Genomic DNA, 24,032 nt, shown 5'->3' with positions numbered 1-24,032 from the left:
CTGCTCACCCATGTTTAGAAGAGATGAACTCAAACAGGGATAGATGCAGAGAAGGACTATGGTGATAAGGGAGATGGACAGTCTATTTTATACGATAAGACTAAAACAGCATGTGTTGGTTAGTCTGTTGATAAGAAAGCTGATATGGAGTACAGTTGCTGTCTGTAAGTACACAGATCACCATTCAGGGCATATAAACTATTAAAGGACAGTGCTGCTCAGGAGCAGGTGGGTACTAATGCAGCTTGAGTGTTTGAGTGTACATTAGAAGTTTCTTTTTAACCATCAAGAGAGATGAGGTTCTAAACAAACTTTCGATGAGAGTCTGGAGATGACGTAAATGGTAGTGTTTAAAGCGGACTTGATTTTATTTTAAGAGTGATTTTCTATGTGTATCTGCAGTAGCAGCTCCAATGCCGTTTCTAAGCCAGATTTCAGTATTTTGGCAAAATACCTTTTTCCTAGTACAGGAAAGACGTACATGAAACCATGGGGTCCAAGTTTTGTTTCAGTTCTTAGTGGAAAAGTGTCCTTGCAACTGATACTGCCTTTAGAATTGACAGCATTTTTCGCTTTTGTCTGCCACATCCATGTCACAGTCCCTTTTGTTGGTGTAAGCCTGTTGGGAAGGTCAGCATTGTTCTGTCCCCTCTGGCGTAGTGAATCTTTCATTTTTTGGTGTTGTAGCATGTTTCTCCACAGAAGGTGAGGAACACTCCTAACTGCAGCATTGCTAGTGGAATAGAGCTATTTCTTTAGGACACCGTCCTAGGCATGAAAGTTGGGAGTTTGAATCTCATTCCCCAGGGAAGACAACTGAAGGCAGAATTACTGCTCTTTGGATGAGTCCAATCCTGAGGAGGATTCAAAGCCAGATGGAAGCGCAGCACCTGCCTCCATCTTTCTTGAAACAGAGACCTTCGGTTCTTTGAATGTGTGGGTAGGCACGTATCACACAGAGAGACTTCTCAAATTCAAAATCATTAAGATGCTTAGCATTTACAAGTTACTGTCTGAAGGCCACGAGGGCGTGAAGTAGAAGGTGCCTCAGCTCCTCAGTGTTTCCCTTTAGCCAGGCGCTGTCAGCTTGGGGATGCTTTGAAATGTTTTTTTCAGGTACCTTTCCTCACAAGATTCTCCATCTCTGGATGCCTTTCTTCAGTCCTATGTTTCATTCCTTATCAACAACACACAAAGAGAGGAGGAAAGCTGGGGAGGTTTGAAGGAGTCACGTGGAGTTCCACACCTGGATCTAAAACTGCCTCTGTAACAATTCTGTGCTAATGAGCATGCTTAGGTCTTCATTACATTCTGTCCCCAAGGTTGTTGTGCTCCTGTGGCAGGTGTAAAAATAAGTATATGTAAAATCCAGAAAGCACTTTGAAATGGATGTTGCCACAGTAGACTTTTCACATTAGAGCAAAAATAGTCGTTCTTTGTTTTAGTGTTTGTTGTAAAGTAATGACTTAATTCAATTTTGCTCTTTCTTTCCTGGTTTCCTGGCTAGGGTAAGACACTATACAATACTGAATACTGATAATAGATGCAGAATAGGTCTTTATGTGTAGCTGAAATTTTTCTGCTGTTTAAATTTTGGTAATGATTAAGCAACACATATTTCTTGTTTAATATTCAGGTATGGCATTTGGTTCTTAAAAACAGAGAGAAATACTTCTGTGATCAGAAAGAGTAGCAGCTAGGAACAGCAGTGATGTGAGTCATTTTGACAGTGAGCAAACTTGTCAGAATGTTCACATTTTCAAGACTAGATGGTCTAAGACATCCATTTTTTCCTAAATATTTTTCAAAGCCCTAATGAAAATTTAAAGAGGTGTGTCTCACGGTGTCTTGAATTGAAAAGATCGTGAATTAACAATTGCATTTTACTGCTAAAATACTACTTGTTTACTGGAAAATCAAAATAGTAACAAGATTGAGTCAGGTTCTTTGCAATACTTTTAATAGCTGAATTTGACAATCCCATAGTGTAAAATATGTCAATCCTAAGGCAAAAAAGAAAGAATTTGTAATGAACTACACCGTAAGATGCTGAAATAATTTTTAACCAAATCAGTTAAGTACCTTTAACATATAAGGTACTTAACTTGCTTTTTTTTCATAAACCCTGTTTGCATTAATTAATTTCACATTGTCCACTTGTTTGGAATAAACTAGAATTTCACTGTGTGTAACACAATACTTTTGTGTTACAAAGTGAAAATCCCATGGTTTTGGCTGAAATGCTGGTTTATTACAGCCCTCTCTTGCCTAGGGCCATCTGCATAGGAGAATATTCCTTTAACAGAATAAATCACCAAAAGACTGTAGCAGACTTACTGGAACCATTCTTCTGTATCTCTGACTACTGTTCTTGCCAAAAGTGTTAAAAAAGAGGCTCAGTGGATAAAAGATTCTATTTGTGAGACTACCTGCTTTGCAATGGTTTCAGAAAGAAAAAAATTGTACTACATTCACTGGCTCTTTAATTCAGATTGCCAATGATAATGCAGAGTCTGCTGCTACAGAAAGGTAGGATGCAGAAGCAGAAACATTAGTGCTAATCTGCTGCAGAAGGACTAGATAAATCAGCACAGCTCTCATACATCACAGGGAGAGAAGCTGATTGCAACTTGACCATGTGCCTAAGTGGTCACATCAGCAACAAGAACGGAGCATGGATAAAAAAACTAAAATATATCCTTAGGGCTACTTGCTGTGCAGGACGTATAATAACACATCAGTGTAAGTTTAAGATTTCATTTTTGTTGTTTCCTTCTATTGTAATTATTGTTGTTTACAAGAATGTATTTTTATTTTGCATAGATTTGGGGAAATGTAATGAAGTAAAGTTTAATACTAAGCAGATAATACTTCAATACCGTTTATATCTGTGAATAGTAATGGGCTTTATTGCTGTGTGTCTCAACATAGTTCTTTCTTTGAAGATGTTTTAATATTTAATCTTAACAGTCATATTTCGGGAATTGAGTAAGGTTTTGGGTGAGATGATAGTGTGATCTCTCTTCGTCATTTCTGTCATCTTATGTTTCAAAATGATTTGAAAGACAGAATGCCAGAAAAATATATGTATATTAATTCTATTCTGAGAATTTTTGCTTTTTTTAGTTCTTTCTGTTAAGAAAAATGCTCATAAAAAGTGATTTCTCTGGACCTTTTTATTTCTGAATTTAGTGCAGATGGTAATTTTCCTACAGTTTTTAAAATTCGTGCAATTGTTTAATGTCACTTAAGCATCTGCAAAAAGGGAAGGCAGGGATAAGATGAAAACTGAATAAGCATTGATTGCTAGTCTGAAAATTAAATTTTAAAAGTTTTTGCAGTAAATCTGATTTCAGTTCATTTTTACTAAATTAGATTATCATATTTAAATTGAAGCTACTATAGAGCAAACAAATGTGTGAAACTATCCTGGGTAGCACACATTTCCTGCTGTATCAGACTATAAGATATTGTTGACTGTAACTACCCAGGAATACTCTAGTTGTAGAATTCAGAGCAGCGTGTTTAAATAATGCATGGGAAAATAAAAAGGAAAGATGAAATTTTACTGTTCAGATGTTAAGGTGATGCTTTGTTCAAAGGGAAAAATTGTGTAGTAAAAGCTATTGATGTGAAATCTCGGGCTGTCTCTCATGGCTTTAGGCAAAAAGGCAGGGAAAACCAAGACAGGTCTTGCTGTGCAGTCTGAAAGCGAGGGAAATTTGGAAACCTTTATAAAAACCCACCAAAAATGCTGTATTTATTTACTTATTTCTAGGGAAAGATAGGGGCTTTAAACAAACCGTGAAAGGTGCCTTAGTGATAGGAGCTTGATAAAGTAGGTGTAAAGATACAGAAGAACATCAATTTATTTTATAGTGTTGTAACTATGGCCAAATATAGTAACAGGAGGCTTAGAAACAGAAGTAGCCTGCATGTGTGTGTTTGCAAATGGTTTACTTTTGTGACAATTGAAAAATGTTGTGTGGCTATTGTCCCCTTCACTGACCTAAATTATTTGGAGTATGGGCCAATTTCAGGTCTTGTGACACAGATATTTTGTGTAGGTCTTAGCCAAAACAAAAGTTAATCTATTAATAGTTGCAACTTTCCTACAAGAATGATGGATGAAAATGGAGAAGAGGGAAGGTAAGGCTTCATGGCAAAAAGGGTGCTCATTCTTCCCAATAGAATAAATAAGCAACCTGGCCAACTGGCAAATGGAACATGGACCGAGTAGAGCGTTTATTTTTGTGTGAAATGTGCATATGGATGATCACAGAGGCCCTCAGTTGTACTTAGCCCCTGAAGCTGGGGTTCCTTTGGGAGCTCATAGCTTTAGCAGTCTGACTTACAAAATAATAAACACAAAAAGAGAGGAAAGCTGTGCAGCAACAGGAAGCAAAGAGGAGTGGTGATTTCTTTGACCTTGTTACATCTTTTCTAATGTACCCAGTGTGGTCTTAAGTTGTAAACTGCATGCCAAAGATTCCTATATTTTTGTTCTGCTAAATATTCTCCTTTCACATGTGATGGAGTAATATAATCAGTCTGGCTCCTCTTAATGGAGTTTGGCTTCTGTTGGTAGAATAAAGGCATCCTTTTTTTTCTGTGATCCATGTTCATTGAAACAGCAGGAGATTATTCTGGTTTACAAAGAAAATGAAACAAGTAAGTAGTTTTCCTTGTCTTGTAACTGGACACAATTTGTAAAGATTCCTACCAAAGTTATTTTGAACAGTTATAAGTACTGTATCTGCTAAGATAGTCTACAGTTGTGTTGATGTTGTGATCTTAAAACAAATATTTAATTCTGTGTGTTTCTGTGAAGTTTCATAATACAGTCACACTTAAATAAGATGCTAAATGAATTGTAATGCATATGACAAAACTGGAATTTGGTTATTGCTTTTTAGGTGAAGAGAAAAAAGTCGGTTGTGAGCTGAATATGGTCTTGGATGCACTTTTCAATTGTCAAAACAAGGCACATCCTATTCCTCCAGAGTGAAATTCCATGTTTATGTGTCTGTTATGCTGAGTGTTTCACTATTACCTGTAAAGCTGTTGCATTAGACTCCAACCTGGCCTTCATTTCCACCTTCAGTTTTAGTCAATATATTTATGCTAATTAGTTTCTTGTACTTTAGAGAAAAGCATGCTAATGGACACTAATACCTGCACTTTCAGAGCTGCAGGAGGCTCTCTGATGCCAATTTTAGTATACTGAATTTGCTTCTACCTCTGATATTCAGGAAAACAACATACAAAATATTGTTGTTATGTTTGAGTTCAGTGGAAAAGCTCCTATTAACTGAAGTTGCCAAGGCAGGGCCTGAAACCTTAAAGCAGCATGAGCCCTATGGTGGCATCTCATACAAACAAAAGGCTGAATATAATCACGGAGGTTCAAAATGTGTTGACTAAATATAGTTTCTTCTTTTCTGTCTACGAAACAGTACATTTTCCACTTGAAGTTGAAAGTCTGACCTCTATTATTGCTTTTAGTCACAGAAGAAAATTGTATTGCCCCAAGAAGAGGTCCTTCAAGTTCCGTGATACCAGAGAGAGTGAACTTCTTTATTGCTGCAATGAATATGTTGTGTCCCCATCCTAAAGCTTACGAAATCTGCTGGCTAGGAAAAGGAATGACACGGCTTTCTGTCCTCCTGCTCCTCCTTATCCTTTCTGGGTTTAGTCACTTCTGATAAAAGGAGGTACAGTTTTGCAAGTATCCCAAGAAACCTAAGAACTGTAGGTCTTTCTAGTATGCATGAAAAGCTTCCATGTTGCTTTATGCACACAGGCCTAGAGCTCATTGATTTCTTCCACAAGTTCAATAATCACTAATCCATCCACTGAATTGTGTCTGGAATACTCACAACCAACACTGAGCATAAAATGTTAGCGCACAAGCTACAATGTATAAAGTAGCCACAGATCAACTAAGGTGCTTCCACAGCTTGAGTTACCACCAGAAGTACACTTAGAAAATTGTGATAAACGAGTTTGCCCATTGCACATGCTGTGAAGAGAATACATGTTCTAACTGTCTCAGCAAAGTGAACTCTCATTCAGATATCATTTTCTTCTAGGGAAACAGTGAATCTCCAGAAGGGGCCAAAGTTTTTTTAATGTAAATTGACTCTAAAAGAAACAGTAACTCTTACAGCTAATATGAAAAACAAACTATTTATACCTTAATTGGGTCCTCTGACCAGATTTTGGAAACTGTGTTGAAAATCATTAAAAAATTACTAGCTATTATTGAAGAAGATCATACTTGGAAAGGACTTTTCTTGATCTCTCTCCTTCTAGCTTTCAGAGTCTTCCCAGCCTTGCTAAATGCTGTCTCTAAAGTGGATATCTTCCAGAACATAGTGAACTGCATGGTATCAGACCCTGCTGGGGCAAACACAGCAGTGATCTCAAACAGGTAGCTCCTAAGAACAACCACTCATCTGATCTTTCAGTTGTTTTTAAGGAACACTTATAATAATGAAGGTATTTTCAAAAAGGGGGTCATGCAGACTGATGGCTGAAACTGTGCTATTCAGTGAAAATCATAGACTCCTAATTAAGGGGAGAATCTTTTGTGAATTTTGTGAAGCTTTTAATGGTTTTTGTTACCTCTGTGATTGTTCTGGAAAGTAAATAGTTACATATTGGATAACCATATGGATGATGTGTTAGTGTATTTAAAGAAGATTGCTCAGATGGCTCAGAGCCCATAGTGGCAATGCCAGGATTTTTATGCACTAAAAATCTAAACAAATAACTACAAGATGAAGGGAGCAATCACTGAAAGAAAAGTGAGCAATAAAACGTAGAATTCACCTTTAACATCTGTGAGAGAGATTAAGGCCATGGGAGAAGTATAGTGTGACTTCTCATACTACACTTAGGCCATGTCCCAATTAGCTTTCCAGTTTGAGCTGGGAAAGTAGTATGGGTGGTTGTTCTGTGTTTCTAGTCGCAGTACTGGACTGCCAGTGCTCTATTTAAAAGTCCAGATTTCTGCCTCTGTTTTCTTTTTCCTCAGTGACTCCAGCTGAACTTCCCAGCAGAAGTGGTGAAGACTCAGTTTGCACTTTTCACCACAAACCATACAAACCCCATTCTCAGCTTACTGATATAGCATAACAACTTCTTGTGATAACAAGGCCATTGAATAACCTGGCATTATTTTCCTTGGATAGATGAGGAGTGGTGGGAGGAAGGAAGGACGTGGAAAGAAAGGTATGAGGAATAATGTAAGAAAATTCTTGCGGGACTGGGTAATTCCTTCAGGGAGATGTTTCTTGTAATTTTTGTTCGGTGCTCGAACACTGCATCTGCAATATATACATATATTTTCAGTCTGTTGGAGTGAAAAAGAATCCTGTAATCCAAGTCCAGTCATTGAACTGTAAATGTAACCTCACTGAAGGAAAGGAACAGTTTGAAACACTGACTCTTTCATATTTTAGTTAGGATTTATCATGATCTGTAAAGCACATAATTCTCATAACAGGAAAGCTTCAGCTGTTTTAAACCCTGGCAGTTTTTCATTTGAGAAATACCCAGGCAGCAAGCCTTCTCTCAGATGAGACAGAGTGGGCTGGTTTATATCAGGAACTGCATTTCCTACTTTGCTTCCTCTGCCAGAAATTCTCTTGCCAGAAACTCTGTCATTTCAGTTTTTATCTGTTTTTGAGGGGAAATTAGTTAACCATCCCAGTAGCATCACCATCACTACAACAAAAAATCTACAGACAGTGAAAGGCTATGGAAAACTGATAATTGCCCACAAATGCATAATTTTCCCCAGGCCATGATAAGCAGTGATTAAGTTGCCAGCTCCATTTTACAATGAAGGGAACTGTGGTACAGACCTATTCCTTTAATATTAAAGTAGTGTGTGAACAATTCTGAAACAACAAGGTGGCAAATACGTCTGGTTTATGTCTGTTACTACTTTTGCTGTATTGATACTTAATCATTCAACTGTTACAGCCAGTACCGCGTTCTGGTACTGTCTTTTAAGGAACATACAGACACAGGTAAGATTTTTCAGGATATTTAAAAAATTAAATGTAGTAAAGAAAATTTTCATCCTTTGTCTACAGAAATCAAAACTTTGTCCTGTTTGATTAGATTACACACACAGACCACATAGGCTGCAGAGGGAAAGCCCTTGCATGCATTTGACAGGGAATTTGAGCAAAACTGTTAATGAAGCAAGCAAGTTGGAAGCTTAAACACACGAGATACACTGTTTTTATACCATGTGATGATGGTGTTGCTGATTGAGACTTTATTGGTAGACTGAAGTATTGGTAGTAGAGAGTATTTGAATATAAGTATAGAGCTGAGCTTTCTGAGAGTTGGTGTGTAGTGCTCAGCAGTCAGAGAGATCTGTTTCATTTGTTGCTAGTCATGTCAAGAATTACTTCTTTGGTGTGTGGCAATGTTCCAGGTTGCATCTCAGTCAAATGGATTAATCTTCAGAGCAATGCTTTTATAGGGAAGAGAATATCCAAGGTCCAGATTGGAAGGGTCCTTTGCAGTTTTGCAGAGCTCACCTGAGAAGAGTAAATTCTTCGTGCATGTGTAACTGCTCAGTCTGTAATGTATTTGCTGTCTATGCTAAGAGGCAGTCAATGAATGTTTGCAAAGGGAGTTTTTTGAGTGAGGAATAAAAAAGCATAACTGAGGAGAAACTGTGCCAGGGAATAAAGTAACATATGATGCATCACTTTTTTTTTTTCTAAATTAAGATTTGTAGTATGTTAATAACTTATGGCAGTGGTGACTAAAATGGTTATTATCTTGGTTGTACGTGCATTAGAACCAATTCTGAGAGTGCCTAGCACCTACTGAAAAGGTTCTGTAGAGCAGTGGTGATAGTGGTAGTGGTGTGAGGTGATGCAAAATAAGACAGTTGAGTAGGGGGGAAGCACAGACTTTCTGAAGGAGCTGGAGCACTGGAAGATTGACAGAAAGCTGTGAATGCAATATAGCTTTCATTTCAAATACACAGAGAGCAAGTGGTCAAAAATACAAGCCCATTTGCATTCTTTATTATCTGAGAGCATTTGTTCCCATTGAACTTATCTTGAAGGCACTGATACTGCTTTTCAATCCAATATGCTCTCCCTAATTGACTGTATTTTTACTCATATATGTACATAATGTTCTCCGAATAATCTAAGCACAAAAATTCTGCAAAGAAAGAATTTTATTAAAAAGTTGGACGTTAATGTTCCAAAGGAGACCAGAGTATCTCCTGGGATTACTGAGTAGATGGGAGGAGTTGATTGCCTCAGGCATAGCCCAGGGCCATTAATTGCAGCTAGTCATTAATTCTCCTGTAATGCCCTATGCTCATGCCACTGTTCCTGTTACAACACAGAAATAGAAAGCTGACTGACCTATGGACTTTGATGGGTTATGTTATTCTTATAATGATTACTTATATTTCTAAATGCTCATCACTATAATGGTGGACAGAGTTTCAGTTCATAAGCTTCATGTCTTTCCAGAGAGTTAATGTTTTGTTTGTTACTCACAGGAAGCCTTTAAATAACTCTTGAAAACATTATAGCCTATATGAGGTATACTCTGTGTATTGAGTCCTGGGAAAGCAGAATTGATAGAAATACTCTCTAAAGATAATCAGCATACGTATTTTCATATCTAGAGAAAATTAAAATTGAACATGTGGTTCCTTTACTCTGTGGTTGCCATATCAGGCAAAGTGCAGTCTAAGTTCTAAGGAAGAAAATCTAAACATATGGTTTTTGGTTTGTTTTTGAAAAGAAAAAAGTCCTGAAATTTTAATTAATTTATTTAAATAACTGAAGAAATGCTAACAAAGGACAGAATAGTTATAAACCATTTAGAAGCAACTGCCGTCATATGCTCTTTACATGCAAGCTCATGTACTCAGCACTACACAATAAAAGCATTGCTGGGCTGATCTTAGGGAGGAAAAAGTTCAAGAGCAAGAGACAGCCCCCAGCTTAGCAGATCATGTGAACACACATGACTCTAAGCAGCACAGAGTTTAGGTAGCAAACAGCAGCTGTGAGAATTTCCAGATTGCTAGACTTGCATGTCCGTTTAAATTATCCTAAAATGTTTTTGCTCAAGAAGAAAGTTATTCATCTGATCTTTACATAGAGTCCTTCTTTGTCAGGGATCCCAAAGTGTTTTACAGATGCAGAGATTTAGCACTGATATGCACGTGTCAGAGGGAAAATGAACAGACTGACTGCACCATGGTTGCAGAGAACTTTGGCAATGCAGAATTCTGACTACTGATGGGCTTCACTGCTACATTTCCTGAAAGACCGTACAGCAGTACTGTGTAGCAGCTCAGGTCGGGAAGTGTGGGATACTGTACTCAGCTGAAAACATAGGTGAGTTAACACCTAGCCTGTATGAGAACAATGGTAAATTACTTTAAAAAAGAAGAAGCAGCAGCTGAACTCTCTATAATTATCACTTGTGGTGAAGACATAGATTGTTTTGCTGAAATGTGAAATTCCAGCACTACATTGATTCCAAGAAACAGAGTGTGAGGTTGGTTGAGGGTGACTTAGGATAAATAACCACTTCCTAAGGTGCTTTTGTGCTCGTTGTTTACCCAGCTGGACCTTATTTACTTTATGGATTCTAAATTGATCACAGGAGTGGTGGGGTATATTAAAGCAAAAGAGGAGGCTTAGGATAGACTTATAGGATAGTCTTTGCTATACTTAAATGCCTGAAATTTAGAGAATATATTCATAGGAGAAGTTGTACTTTAAGTTTAGTAATGGCATATGCTGGAAGGTTGGTATATGGATTTTTTTCTCCCCCTTATATGTTAAATCTCATTGACCCTTGTGCCTATTTCATATACACAGAGAGAATAGAGCCTAGAGCCAATGGTTCTTTCATTTTAAAAAGCCTAGTTGGAATTCTCTTCCATTCAGCTATGTTTGCTAATTCCAATATTTAGGAATGGGTGTTTTAAAAATGCTTTATGTTGTTCCTTTTCCTTCCTCTGACTTTACTGTTACAGTTTGGCTTGCCACTGTGCAGGAGGAGGAGAGATGAGGGATGGAAGAGGTGGTAGCCCTCCTTGCTGTGCCCATTTCCCCCCTTTCCACTGGCTCAAAATGAATTCTCTACTGTTTACAGGATTGTCAGAGAAAAAGAGGGGTGGGAGAGAGGGAAGGAGAACAAAGTGAGAATGGGAGGAAACCTTTGCCCTCTGGGGTCATTGTGAGGTCAACATGCATCAGTCATCCATCTGAGAAACCCTGTAATATAAATTAGACCATCTTAGTGCATAATGAGGACTGGAATACAACTGGAATTTAGCTAATAAAGTCTTAATTTCATTTCTCTATGACCCAATAATTTTTAAAAACTGAACAAGTTAAATGATGAATTGACTCAGCAAACAAGTCCCTCAGAGACTGTGTTTACCAGGTGAATCAAGGGAACTGTCTGATCTGGTCCTGATATTCCACGAAGTTATGGGTGAGGCTGTATCAAATTCTCCCTAGTGGCCAAAGTGCTCCTGCAGAAACCCACAGGTGATTGTACTCACTGGCAGTGTATGCACAGTACTGAAGAATTCACGTGGAATTAGTGGTTTGTGTCTTTATCCCAAAAACCTGAAAGTGTTTCCTCTGTTATGGTTCTTTTTCTTGACAGATCTCCCGTCTGTTAGGTTTAATCATCTGTGGGATCTGGAGTATTGCAGCCTTCTGTTACAAGGTTTATTCTACTGATAGGAATGTCTGAAACTGAACAGAGGGTGTACGGAACTCTGCAGAACACCTAACACAGCAGAGCTTAATGTGTGTTGTACACAACTGAAGGGCTGCACTACCAGTACATACAGGGACAACTGGAAAACATAGGGCTAAACCCACCAAAAGATAGTAGTGACTTCCTGCTCCCTGGCTGAAATATTTCAGAGGTACAAGCAATCCTGATGTTCTCAGAGAGACATGTCACAGCAGTTTGATGCTGACTTACTGTTATTTGAATTTATCTGGTTTGAGTTTCCTTTTTCTTTGAAAGGACTTAAATGTCTTTTAAACTTCCTTCCTGATGTTTGTCTTTTTTCCAGATTCCAAAATTAGATCAAGTCACATTTCCTCATGGAACTTCTGCTTCAAGGAGGCATTGAGCTATTGCAGCCCCTAGTCTGAAGGTGCCTGCTCCAGTGGATGACCTGCACTGTCATGCACGCTATCCAAAAACAATTGGACAATGGCAAACTTTAAAAGTTAATGCATGTCCTGCTTACTGTCCCATCCCCCTCAGCTTGTGCTTTCTGACTCTTGCTTGATGTTGCTGAGTCCTATTTGTTGAAGGTGCTATTTAATCCGTGAGTTGCCTGCTGCATTCTCGTTTGACCTGTTAACTGTTAAAGCAAAAAAGTTATTTTAAGAAGCAGCTTGTCAAAGGGAGCATATTTCCTCTCTTCATAGACCTCTAAAGATTAATATTTGATTAAAATATGACTGCAGCATTAAAATGGGTGCCTTGTGTCTTTTTGTAAATGAATGACTGGCAAACTTGCGGACTGTCTAGTTTTTAATTGGCAAATTATTCAATGAATGCTTCAGGAGCAATTGCAGGGGAGGACAAGGAATTAGATGATTTTTAGATAAATTCATTACTATTTTTATTCCTAGAGATAGTCTGAAGATGACTAAATCCCTACATGCATCCAGAGATTCAGTTTAAATTTCTTCTCTGGAAAGAAAGAAGAGGACATGCTCTGAATCCTGGAATAAAATACCAGGTCGTGTTAGGCAACTACACCTCAAAAACTGGGAGGCAAAGTTTGTGGTCAACTTAGTTGTGACTGTACTTGTGACCCATGCAGCTGCTACACTGTTCTTTTTCCCTGTCTCTCTTTGCCTGCTGCTTTCTTTTTGAACTCCACTGAATGGCTGCTGCTAAAATCTGCTCTCAAAAAGACTTTGAGACCCAATGCCTGTTCATTTTAATACTCTGATGGATCAGAAAGACAACCAAATATTTAGATATTACTATATGCTCTACGGAAGATTCTAGGACAGTCAGTACACAGAGGGAAAATACTGTACAATTACAATGCATCAGGAGAACATTTAACAATGTATCAGTCTACTGAAAAAATATCATGGAATAGGGTATCAGGACAAGGAAAGAAACCCAGCTTGAATCTGTTGAATTTTACTTTTGAGTTAAAAGTCTTGACAGCACTTTGTAAAGACTATTCCATTTTATGTGTATGAGTTTGGTATTGCTACCTTTGCATCTGTAAGTAATGTAATCCAATGTAACGGCTCATGAGAATTAAGATAATACACAAAAGGGCTCCAGAAACAGTCTCTTTGAGTATGTCTCTTGTGTCAGTGTGGGGCTCCTGTGAAGGTCTTTGACTAATATTCTTCCCTCAGTAGCTGGCTGTTGACTTTTTAATAGAAACAGAACAGCACAAAATGTTTTAAAATGAAAGAAGAAAGCCTAAGGGACTACTGTTGTTTCCCAAGTACTCTCTTTCAAACTAGAAATCTTGGTAGAAATGAGGTTATGTGGGCAGCCTCTTGTACCTAGATTCTCCCAGCCGTGTAGACAGGCGAAGGACTATGGGTGGTGACTGCAGTGAGAGATTTTTTTTTTTTTTACATGCTTCATGATCTGGAAGACAGACAATTAGAAATGATTGATTAATCTGGATATTCATCTTTGTACACTTGGAAACAATGAGACGTTCCATGCAGATTCAGGGCAAATGGCAGTCAACTGTCATTTGAGCTTTTCTTTCAGTGGAAAAAAGGATATTATTTTAAATTAGAAGAAAGATTATACAGATAGATCTTGAATGACCCTCATGTTACATTTTTCTTTTCTGGCTGATGTTAATTAAATTGGTTCAGTGAAATACTCTGAAATGCAGCATGGAGTAGAGTATATTCAGTATGTACATAAGTGTGCATCTTCATTTCCATTGAAAGGCTGCTAAAATTTTATTTCTAAGATGTAAAAACAACTTAATGTAACACTGGAAAGCAAAACCAAGTGCTCTGTTGCTTTTTTAGAGTTTTGTAGTGTGCTTTGGTTACTTTTGTAAATGTCTAACTTGTCTTCTGCAGAAAAACGTGAGTATTTCCTCATGTTACAAAGAGACAAATATTGTCTCAACATTTGCCTTGTCCTTTTCTGGCTGTTCTTTCTTGGCTGTGCAGCAATTTCTAAAAGCCCCAAAATCTGTTCACTGACCCTTGTTCACTGTAATGCTCCCCTTCCCAATCTTTGCAGACCTGGCCAGTAAGATGACATGTTGGGCGCAGGAGTAGGGGCTGGTGGCTGGCGGGGCATAGGTCATTGTTGCATTGAATACTTTGTGTTGTGGAACCACAGCCAGCAGCCATGGGCTGCATGGGAACATGTGAAAGGCTTGGATATAATCTGGATTTCCACTGGTTCTTCAAAAGGGAATTCCAAGAAAAGAGGTTTATAAACAGAGTAACATCCTGTGTTGCCACTCAATATAATCAGTGTCTGCTACAAAGTTTTCAAGCTGGGAATATAGGTAATTAGCTGCTGAGGAAGATAAACTGCAGGAGCGAGGAAAGAGGGTTACGAGACTGTGGTTATGAATAGCTACATCCATTGAACTCCCTGAAAAGTACGTTAGGTAGAGTTGTACTGAATGGAAGCTTCTTAGCATGTCAGATGTTTTTTGAAGTAGGAGTTACTATGTTAGGGGGAAAAGAACATTTCAACAAATGTTTGGTTACAACTTTTTTTTATAGTTTCAAGGTTAGAAAAAGGTGCAGCTGCTATGACTTCTCTAGCTAACATAAAAGTCTCAATGGGTTCATTCCACTACTCTCTTAGGACTTCCTGATTTTAGCCAGTAGCTTTGGCTTTACTAGTATTGGTTATTTCTGTCACCTCTTAAGAGAACACAGAAGGGCCAGGACTGGGTTTTCCAGTGATCTTCAAGATAGATTTTGAAATGTCACAGAAGTGTTTTGAACCTGATCTGACCTTACTGTTGTGTAGCAATGCCCCAAACACTGTGGACTGGCTGTCATCATCTTTGTAGGGCTGCTCCTCCTGGAAATTTCTAGGCTTGGTCATATGGTCTGGTAGTGAGACACATGCAATAGTACCTCTTTAACATTAGCAATTGATACTCAATATCAGCTATATCTGTCATGTACCCCTGTAATTTAAATTGTAATGTTGTGCAACAATAGCAATAGCCCAGTGAAAATGTATTTAGAAAAAAATGCACATGGTAGATTAAATTATTGGTCTAATGAAAGTGTTGAAACTCCAGGTATGTTGTTTTGAATTTGGACAGAACGGAGACCTGCAAGGAATATATGGTCCCTGTGATGCTGCTGGACAAGAAGTTTTTTAATTATGATGCAGTTGTAATTAAAATTCCAACTGGTCTTTCACTCATGGTGCAGAACACTTCTGAAATGTAGTTCTCATAGCAGAGTTTCTCCGGCTTTCCCCCAGCTTACTCACAGTGGGAAAAGGTTTTCCAGATATCCAGGAGAGCCTTGTCAATCCCTGGTTACGCTTCCACCCAAGCTCTTATTTATGTGCCAGCTTGCTTACTTGGCCTTAGCCATATTCATCTCCCAGGGAGAGACAGTGCTGGCTTGCCAGACTGGAGTAGCCCTGAACAGCCCAGCATAATGGTTGAAGTCAGAGCTGCTGTTTCAGAAGCTGCCTCTGACATTAAAGGAAACAGAACTGGCCCAGTACTTACTACTTTGGAAAAGCCATCCTCTTTGAAAAAAGCATTTTAATTCTGAATAAAACATTGGGTTGGCTTTTAGCTCATGAATAGCACTTTATTCCACTTGAATACATATCAGCACCGACAAGTAACCACATCATGCCATGACCTTATGTAAGTACATGGCAATATTCCAAGTTAATTTTGGCTGTTATTTCCACAAATGCATAGGACAGGTTTTTGTAGTTACTTCATTCCTAGTTAGGCAGTGCTTCTGCAGATGGGCTGTAAAACAACCTGACAATTATCTATGCTCCAAGGACTAGTTCTGGCTTCAGATACTGACAAGATCTCAGATACTTCCTTCCCAGACTCTTCCTGAAGACTTTTTGTCTTTAAGGAGCATGTGACAGATGAGTGCTGACAAATGACTGAGAAACTGGAATTTTATGGAAAGTTTTTGAAAGCAACATTGCTTTATTAGTGGGGAAAGTTCAAGCAATTAAAAATCACTGGAAGACAAATGTCTTCTCATCCTACTTTTATTCTTCAGAGTCCATGAGGAAGGGCTGTCTACCGGAATGCAACCAGGGAAACAAGTTTTCTTCTTGCCTTACTGGGTGCATTATTCAGACAGTCTGCCTTCTGCTTGGACAACTGAGAGAAATACCCTGGACAATGGAATGAAGCTTCCAATGCTGCTGTAAGATCACTTCTGGCACAGTCCCAGCTGACAGTTTCTTGTCCTTGTCATGTGCTGTCATTGCAAAGGTGAACTTTACCATTGTGGTTCCCCTTTTTAATACTGTGTTGGATTAGGGGACCCCTGGTGGTCTAGTGGTTAGGATGCAGCACTCTCACCGCTGCGACCCGGGTTCGATTCCCAGCCCCCCGGGCAGATGGAGCTCGTCAGCCCTGTAAGGCAATGCATCTAAGAGAAGGTCACCCTAAACAAACCTACATCCTGAGGACCTCACTGCCACTGTCCAAGCTTGCTCGGCCCCGGCAGATGAACCTTAGGATTAAAGGCTGGGCTCAGTTCAGCGCACACTGTGTCTCACCTAAAAAAAATATCCATTGCGCAGGCTTGAAGGGTAAAGACCTTTCCCAAATCTTCGCTCGCGAAGACTGGCCATACACACACTCACTCAGCATACACTCAGGAATAGAGGGTCATCTTCATTTAACAGCCCTCTTACTGGACTTGGAGGCTTGGTAAAGATATGAGTTCATAACCTCAGTGGAAGCCCCAAGTTGTCATATGCTTCTAGTGAGATTTTTAAAAGGCAGAGCACTTAGATAACTGTGTTTCTGAATGCTTAAATATCTTTAAATTCTGTCCCTGGGGTCATTGAACATCACTGCTGTGTAGTTTCTGAAATACCCAAGTCATTGCTGTAAATGCAGAGTGGTTATTTAAGTCATTCTGGTGCTTTGGGAAATTTTGTACCCTCAGCTTGTTTGCCAGTTAAATAGGGGAGGTTATTTTGTTGCAGATGCTCTGTGTAGGCTATCACTCGAAATATTAATGTTAGGACGGGTAGACTTCGGCCAGATTTCTCTTGACATTTTTTATTTTGTGTGGAGAAAAGCAGATTGAGGTTTGTATTTGGTGTTTGATGGAAGGCCCTCTCACTTTCTCAGCGCTCAGTTTCTGTACAGCAATCAAATCCCACATACTTTACTATATTCTGCCAGGAAATCTGCTAACCTTTCATATAATATGTAATAGGTTTTATAGCCAGTGCTGCAGAGCCATTTTCCATGCAGGAGGATTTTCGGCTATTTTTTTCTGCTGCCTTGCTAAGATTTGCAGTGGTGCTTTCTACAGTGCCAGATGTTGTACATAAAACAGGAAATTATATACTATTCTCTTGCTTATTGAGCAGAGAGAAGAATCTACTTTTAAAACCTAGCTGGGAGAGGTTGCTAGAAATGACAAGTTTAAAGAAAGAGATCAATTATGGGAGATGAGAAGGCAAGACAAAACTTGCTTGAATGTGATGAGGAATGCAAAATCTCAAACACAGTTGATGTACTGACATTAAAGGGATTGTACTGAATATATAATCATTGTGGATATATGCAGAGGATTTTGTATTGTAAGATAATCAAATGAGTATTTCTTTGTACACACAATTACTGACACTGATGGGAATCTCAGGAGAGCTCTAATGATCTATATTTAAAGAGATATCAGAATTACATACTGTAGTATTTGTCCCTGAAGGAATGCAATGTCAGAATAATATTTTGTTTAGCAAATATATGAGATCCTTTATCTACATATCTTGAAGCATTTTACAAATACTAAGCACATAATTGAGTAGCATTCTGCTGGGCTGTGTTCATAGGCATGGTGATACACTGGTTACAGAGCTCATGGATAACCCTGGTGCCCATCTGGCTGCAGGTTCCTTCTGTTTGGCCTACAGCTTTTTTCTGTCAGGTACTGAGGAGCAGTTGGTTTGCCACCATGCTGCCAAGTGTCCTCTGCTTGCCATGAGGCTGTTTCAGTGTCTGCAGACTGAACTCTGCCACCTCTCCACACGGGAAGAGGGCGTGGCCTGGGCTGTGTGGCAAGGGGCCGCCACAAAGCTTGCCTCTGGATGCCGCAGCTGCAGAGGTTTAACCATGCTGCTGCAAGGCATGTGAAGAGAACCATAAAGTAACGCATCAAACACACTATTAATTCTCATTAGTAAGCAATACATAACATGTGACACTGAGAATTATAGATCTAAGGGGATACGTCTTTTGTCTTTCAGAAACTTTTAAAACATACTAATAAATTCAGAGATGATTTGGATCAGGCTCTTTGTAGCATTTTCTACTAGACAGAACCACTTTAGGAGCTGTTATATGCATGCATGGTGCTGTTCTTTGTACTGTTTAGGGCTATGGTGAGGGATCTAAATAAAATAGCTCTGTGAAAGTTAGAGGAAAGACAATCAAATTCTCTAGTGGGACTGCTGCTCCAACAAAGAGTGTCAGTTGAGTACGAAGTCTTGTTACTTTTAGCTTTCATCTTCTGGTACCTTGAAATGGCTTTTCTGGCCACCATCATCGTCTGCTGCTAGTGTACACCCTGGAAACCTCAGAATTATATCTCTGTGTCTGTAGCTAACCTGATATATGAGCATTATCTGAGTTTTACAGTTCTTAGAAAAAAGTCACACTGGTCTGAAACTGGAATAACACATTGGTGCATCAGACCCTTAGTTTCTGTTTTGAGGCAGAGCAAATCAACAGGTCTGTGCTGACAGCATTGGTCTTGTTTGGCACCTTGGTTACATCGGCTCTTTTTTGCTCACTTCTTTATTAAAAAGGCACCTTTGGACACTTGCAGCAATTTTCCTTTTTAAGATACCAGCTTTTATCCATGCTATTGTTGACAAATAATTCCCTTTCAAGTGTTCAGGCACTAGCATCTTTTCCTCTAGTCTGAATTTTCGCACTTGTTTCTGTTTGCAGGAAGGATTAGCTCTATCTGACGCTAGCACTGCTGACACTCACTGGGCAGTGCAATCATGCAGTAGGTCTGCAGGTCTGTTTATGCTCCTTTTCCTAATCATGGCAGATCTGTAGTACCTGTCAAGTTTCCTAAACTTATGTGATACCAGTGATGTGAGAACTTTGTGATTTTGCCGTGAGAAAACACCACCAGGTGTTTTCCAAGACAAGAATATGTCATTCCTATTCATAGAGTTTTTGTTTACTGCTTTTGAAACCTACTATGATTTTCTAAAGTTTAGAGCTGAAACCAATTCCTGAAATTATGTGATTCTTCTGTAGCATGAAGGTTGTGGTGGGGGCCTTTTAAATCCTGCACATATCTATGTTCCCTATGGGTAAGGCAATGAAACAGAGCCTGGGAATAGAAGGTGACCAGGACAAGGATGGAATGTAGGCTGTCTGCATGTAGCCCTTCCCAAGGATGAAATTTCCCACTGCAGAAATGAACAGGAAATCTAAAGGCTACAGTGTAGTCAGACATCACATTTCCCAGTTCAAACGGTATCAGTTATGGTGAGTGAGTGGCATACTTGGGAATATGGCAGTGATCTCCTGAGACCTAATCTTCAATATTAGGTAGTAGACAATATGCCTTCCTATCGGAAGATACATGATACTTAGTGCTATTCAGTTTTGCTGAAGCCAGAGAAACTGTTAATTGATGTCAGCTGGGGATCCATTCCAACACAGGTGTATGTAATGAACTTTAACTCCATGAGAGATATGCAAATGATAATCACGTACAAAAGACAGAGATAACAATGTCTATATTATCTAAGAGCTATGAAGATTTTTACAGAGGTCTGAAGTTTATAAAACTTAAGAGACAGTATAATGCTAAATTATGTTCCATGATGTTCCCTGAACAAGTAGCTATCAGTACGCAGGGAAATACTTGTAAAATGAAAAATAGCCAGTTAAGTATGTTAGGCATACATGTGCAGCCTCCTCATTCTGTAACACTGAATCCCCCTCAGTACTAACAAAGGAAAACAGGTCAGATAAACAGCAGTTACCATGTCAAAAAAAATTATTATATTAAGTGGACAACATATTCTTGTTTTGTTTTCAGTGTGTTAAAATATGGTTTCCAAAACTTGTTTTGAAGTTGTAAGGTACCAGAAGAATTATGTGAAGTGGATTTAGATGCAAAGCCAACTTTTTATCTCTTTTAATGAAACCTTTCTTAAAAGCTGTTTTATAATTACACTTGTGGCTTGATGGATAATGCCTTGTTCTCATATGCAAGTCATTTGATTCCTCTGATGCCTTATAACACTCAAGAACCATGGACTCTTGCCGTGTGACTCATGCTGTAGCTTATTTTACTGTATATTCTATATAAAGACTTTCTTTGAAGGTGAGTGGATATACAGTATCAAAGTGACAATAACAAGCTTTGTCTGTCTTGCTTCACAACAGAGAAAGAGCCCTACAAAAATAGACTGAAGTGTAGGATGTTGCAAATGAGGTAGCCCTTCAATTAAGATGTCTTCTAGCTCTAGTATTACCAGTGACCTCATCTTATTTTCTAGAGGGATTGAAAGTCTCATCCCAGTATAGCAATACACTTGCTTCAAGAATTAATAGTTTTTCTTGCTGTCAGAAAAAGGTGAAGTATAGCAGATTACTTCTCAATAAAACCTGCCATTCTTCTCTCAGGAATGCATAAGAATGCTCAGGTGTATTTTCCACCACTGCAACAGCAGGCAATAGCAATGCATTCCAAGCCAGAGCTGTTTGTTTCAGGTGCTTAGCACATTCAATACTGGTGTCCACACAAACCTGAAAAATTGCAACTTTAGGACATCTGTGCATGGTCTTAATGAAAACACCAATTTTTTTTTCTGGGGGAGTCTTAGTGCTTTCTCATTGCCCCTCAGATGTGGAATATCCTTGCCAAATTGCCTCAGAACCCCTGTGTTGTTACATTCCTAGTATGTGGCTAAGTTTAATGGTCTGTTAGTGAGTCTTCAGCAACCTCCTTTCTCTTACAGTTGATTGTTTACAGTCTTTCATTGTCATCATCATCATCACCATCATTTGTGTAGTCCTCCTATGTTAGCTTAATGGTAATAGCTGTGTCTCTTTTAATCTGGTTATATCTAGTTAAGAACTCTGTTTGGGACAGTGTTGGCTCTTTATTAGTTGTTTCCTTTTTTGCTGATATAGGTTCAGTGCACGAAGAGTATAACAAATGTCATTCTTTCAGATGAGAAAGTGTTTCCTAAGGCATTTTTGTTTCAGCCTTTAGAGTCTGTCCTACAATGGATGCCAAAGATGTGAACTTCTTGTTCTCAGTTACCTCATGCTCCAGTATAATTGTACTTGCTTTATGTGGAAAAAAAGAGAATAAAAATCCCTGTGAAACATCTTCTTCTTGTGTTTAGTTAATCTGTGCCATTCTGCACCTTTTGTGCTGTGCTACTTGCCTGCTCACATCCTGCCTCTAAGTGCACTCTGGGCATTTCTGTTGGGGAGGAGGAAGAGACAGGATCTGACCTTTTATTTTGTGTGGAGAAGTTAGCAAAGCTGGACCCCAGTTAAGCTGATTTCAGGGTTCTGTTGGACAAAGGAGGAGGCTGATATGATGTTATACTTTTCTCCTTCCACCCTCTTTCTTTTTTATTCAGTTTAGTTTCACAGTTTACCCTTCATTATCTTGCGAGTTGTCTCCATTATTTTCATGTTCCTCTTGTTTCATTTTTCTCTTTTGGTCGTGTATAGGTTCAGCCTTAACATCTCTTTAGTATTTTTTCCACTTAAAGTCTACAGTGCATCTTCATTACTGTGCTCTGCTGCATATCTTAAATGCTGCTTTAATCTTGGTGAGAGATAACATGACAGATCATAGGTAGAATGAAGGCTGATAATGAGGAATGAAAATTAAGTTGACCGTTTTTTTACGATTATATATTGTACTGTGAAAGAAACTACCATTTAGGAAATGAAAGAAATAGAAAACAAAAGCTTTTTAATACAGAATTCCTGACCACAATGAAGTGTCAGCTAGTCAAACTAGGCTATATAGTTGATGCTCAGCTCAAGTGGAAAAAAATCAACAAATTGAGTAATTTTTAAATGGTAACCAAAAGGATTTGTTGTTGTTTTTTTTTACCTAGCTGAATTAATCTGTGACAATGTTGTGTAATTTCTTTAAACAAGACACTCCTCAGAATCATAGAGTAGTTTGTCTCTGCTTTGCTTGTACTATTTTAATCCTTCAAAACTCACATATTCTATCCTATTTTCTTCTAATTTTGCTTATAATTGACATCCCAGAGCCACATCATGAAAATATTGCAAACATTTACAATGCCTCACTATGGAAAATAGAGATTAAGCTTGTGATTGGATAGCTGGCAAAGACTTGATGTTGTATTATGTGCTGTTCATCTTAATCTCCAGAGTCTTTAAGCCTAAACTGTTTCAACAGTAGCCAGATTTAAGGAGTCGAGCTTCTGCCTATTGTGAAATTGTCTACCTGTTTCTAAGACATCAACATGTAGAACTGCTTCTTCAGTGGCAACAAGAGAGAGGAGGGAGTTCATTTATTAGACGTATTCATTAGCCAGCTAATTCTCTTTTTTTTCCTTATAGTGTGCCCTCTTCCCTGAAGTAGTCTGTTCACTCCTTGAGGTTTCTCCTCTGTTCGGTGGATTGAAGGAGTCTGCTTAGGCTATATATTGCACTCCCTCCTGCCCTTCACCCATTGCTCCTTAAAACATTTTCACTTCCTTCCTTCTAATTTCTTGCTATTTTTTCTTTTTTTTTCTAACATTTAACTTCCAGTGGGACTTACTTTCTTTCTTTCCCATCCTTGCATGCCTCCATTCCTCGCTGTTCCCTTTTATCATGAAGTTTGAAAATGTTTCTAAGGCTGAGCTGAAATGAATAATGTTACTTTACTTTTTTACCTAAAGAAAGGGTCACACGAGAAACAGTCACAGCAAGACTCTGGGTTAGAGCTGCAGAATGGTACTTGGTGTGCAGGCTTTTTCAGTCTTGGTGAGGGATTGGCAGCTAAATAAAATGTTTTTGATTTGAGGAAGTCACTTGCACTGACTTCAGTCAGTAGGAAAAACCTTGAAAACTGCCCCATCCGTGCAAATGCAACCCCAAATAAGGCTGTTGCATTATTGCCGTTTGTTAGTGCAATTTACCTAATCCTTATGCTACAGCACAGCTGAATTGCTGTTGCTAATGTTTGCATTTCAATTTGATAACAATCAGTCATTCCTATCCAGTAGTTTTGATATGTTCAGTTAAGATGCTGTTGCATAAGAAGAGACTGTTTGACAGAGTGTGTTTAAAGGTCTTTATAGGGAACTTCAAACCTGAGAGCCATGAGATGTGGGACTGCACATGTGGATGTAAAGTCGTGTAACAAAACACTGTGTTACAAAATAGCTGAAATATTATTGTGAACTCCCGTGACGAAGTACCACAGGCAGCATTTATTGTGCTACACTGTGCATGAAAGGGACTCCAGATTTGAGCAGCTTGGACCCATGAGAGATTTGTGCTGACAAAGCAGTTCTGGTGGTAGTGGTGCCATTGCACTGACTGCTAGCTGAATTGGAGGCCCAAGTGTTTTGGGGTTCTGTTAAGCGATATCAGTCTGATTGTGAGTGATTTTCTGCCAGAATACACTGTTTTCTTTCCAGTGGATAGAAAACAGTGTATTCTGGCAGAAAATCACTCACAATCAGACTGATATCGCTTAACAGACCCCCAAAACACTTGGGCCTCCAATTCAGCTAGCAGTCAGTGCAAT

At 38.8% G+C, this 24,032-nt stretch overlaps 1 protein-coding gene across 5 annotated transcripts in view; it reads left to right on the top strand.

Annotated features, from left to right (window-relative positions):
- The window catches only part of RAPGEF4 (Rap guanine nucleotide exchange factor 4), a 156,020-nt gene that overhangs the window by 47,372 nt on the left and 84,616 nt on the right, over positions 1–24,032 (top strand). Inside the window, exon 1 of one of the 5 annotated variants that reach the window (XM_017838356.1) lies at positions 2,518–2,742. The exons of the other annotated variants lie outside the window; for them this stretch is intronic. The gene's annotated coding sequence lies outside the window, so the exon portion shown is untranslated. Of the gene's footprint in view, positions 1–2,517; positions 2,743–24,032 lie in introns of those variants that run through there. 5 annotated transcript variants of the gene reach the window in all.

The sequence above is a fragment of the Lepidothrix coronata genome, unplaced genomic scaffold (assembly GCF_001604755.1).
Source record: "Lepidothrix coronata isolate B3197 unplaced genomic scaffold, Lepidothrix_coronata-1.0 Scaffold7, whole genome shotgun sequence".
Lineage (NCBI taxonomy): Eukaryota > Metazoa > Chordata > Aves > Passeriformes > Pipridae > Lepidothrix > Lepidothrix coronata.
The sequence above is the reverse complement of the archived record's forward strand: the minus strand, read 5'-3'. Positions and strand labels throughout refer to the sequence as shown.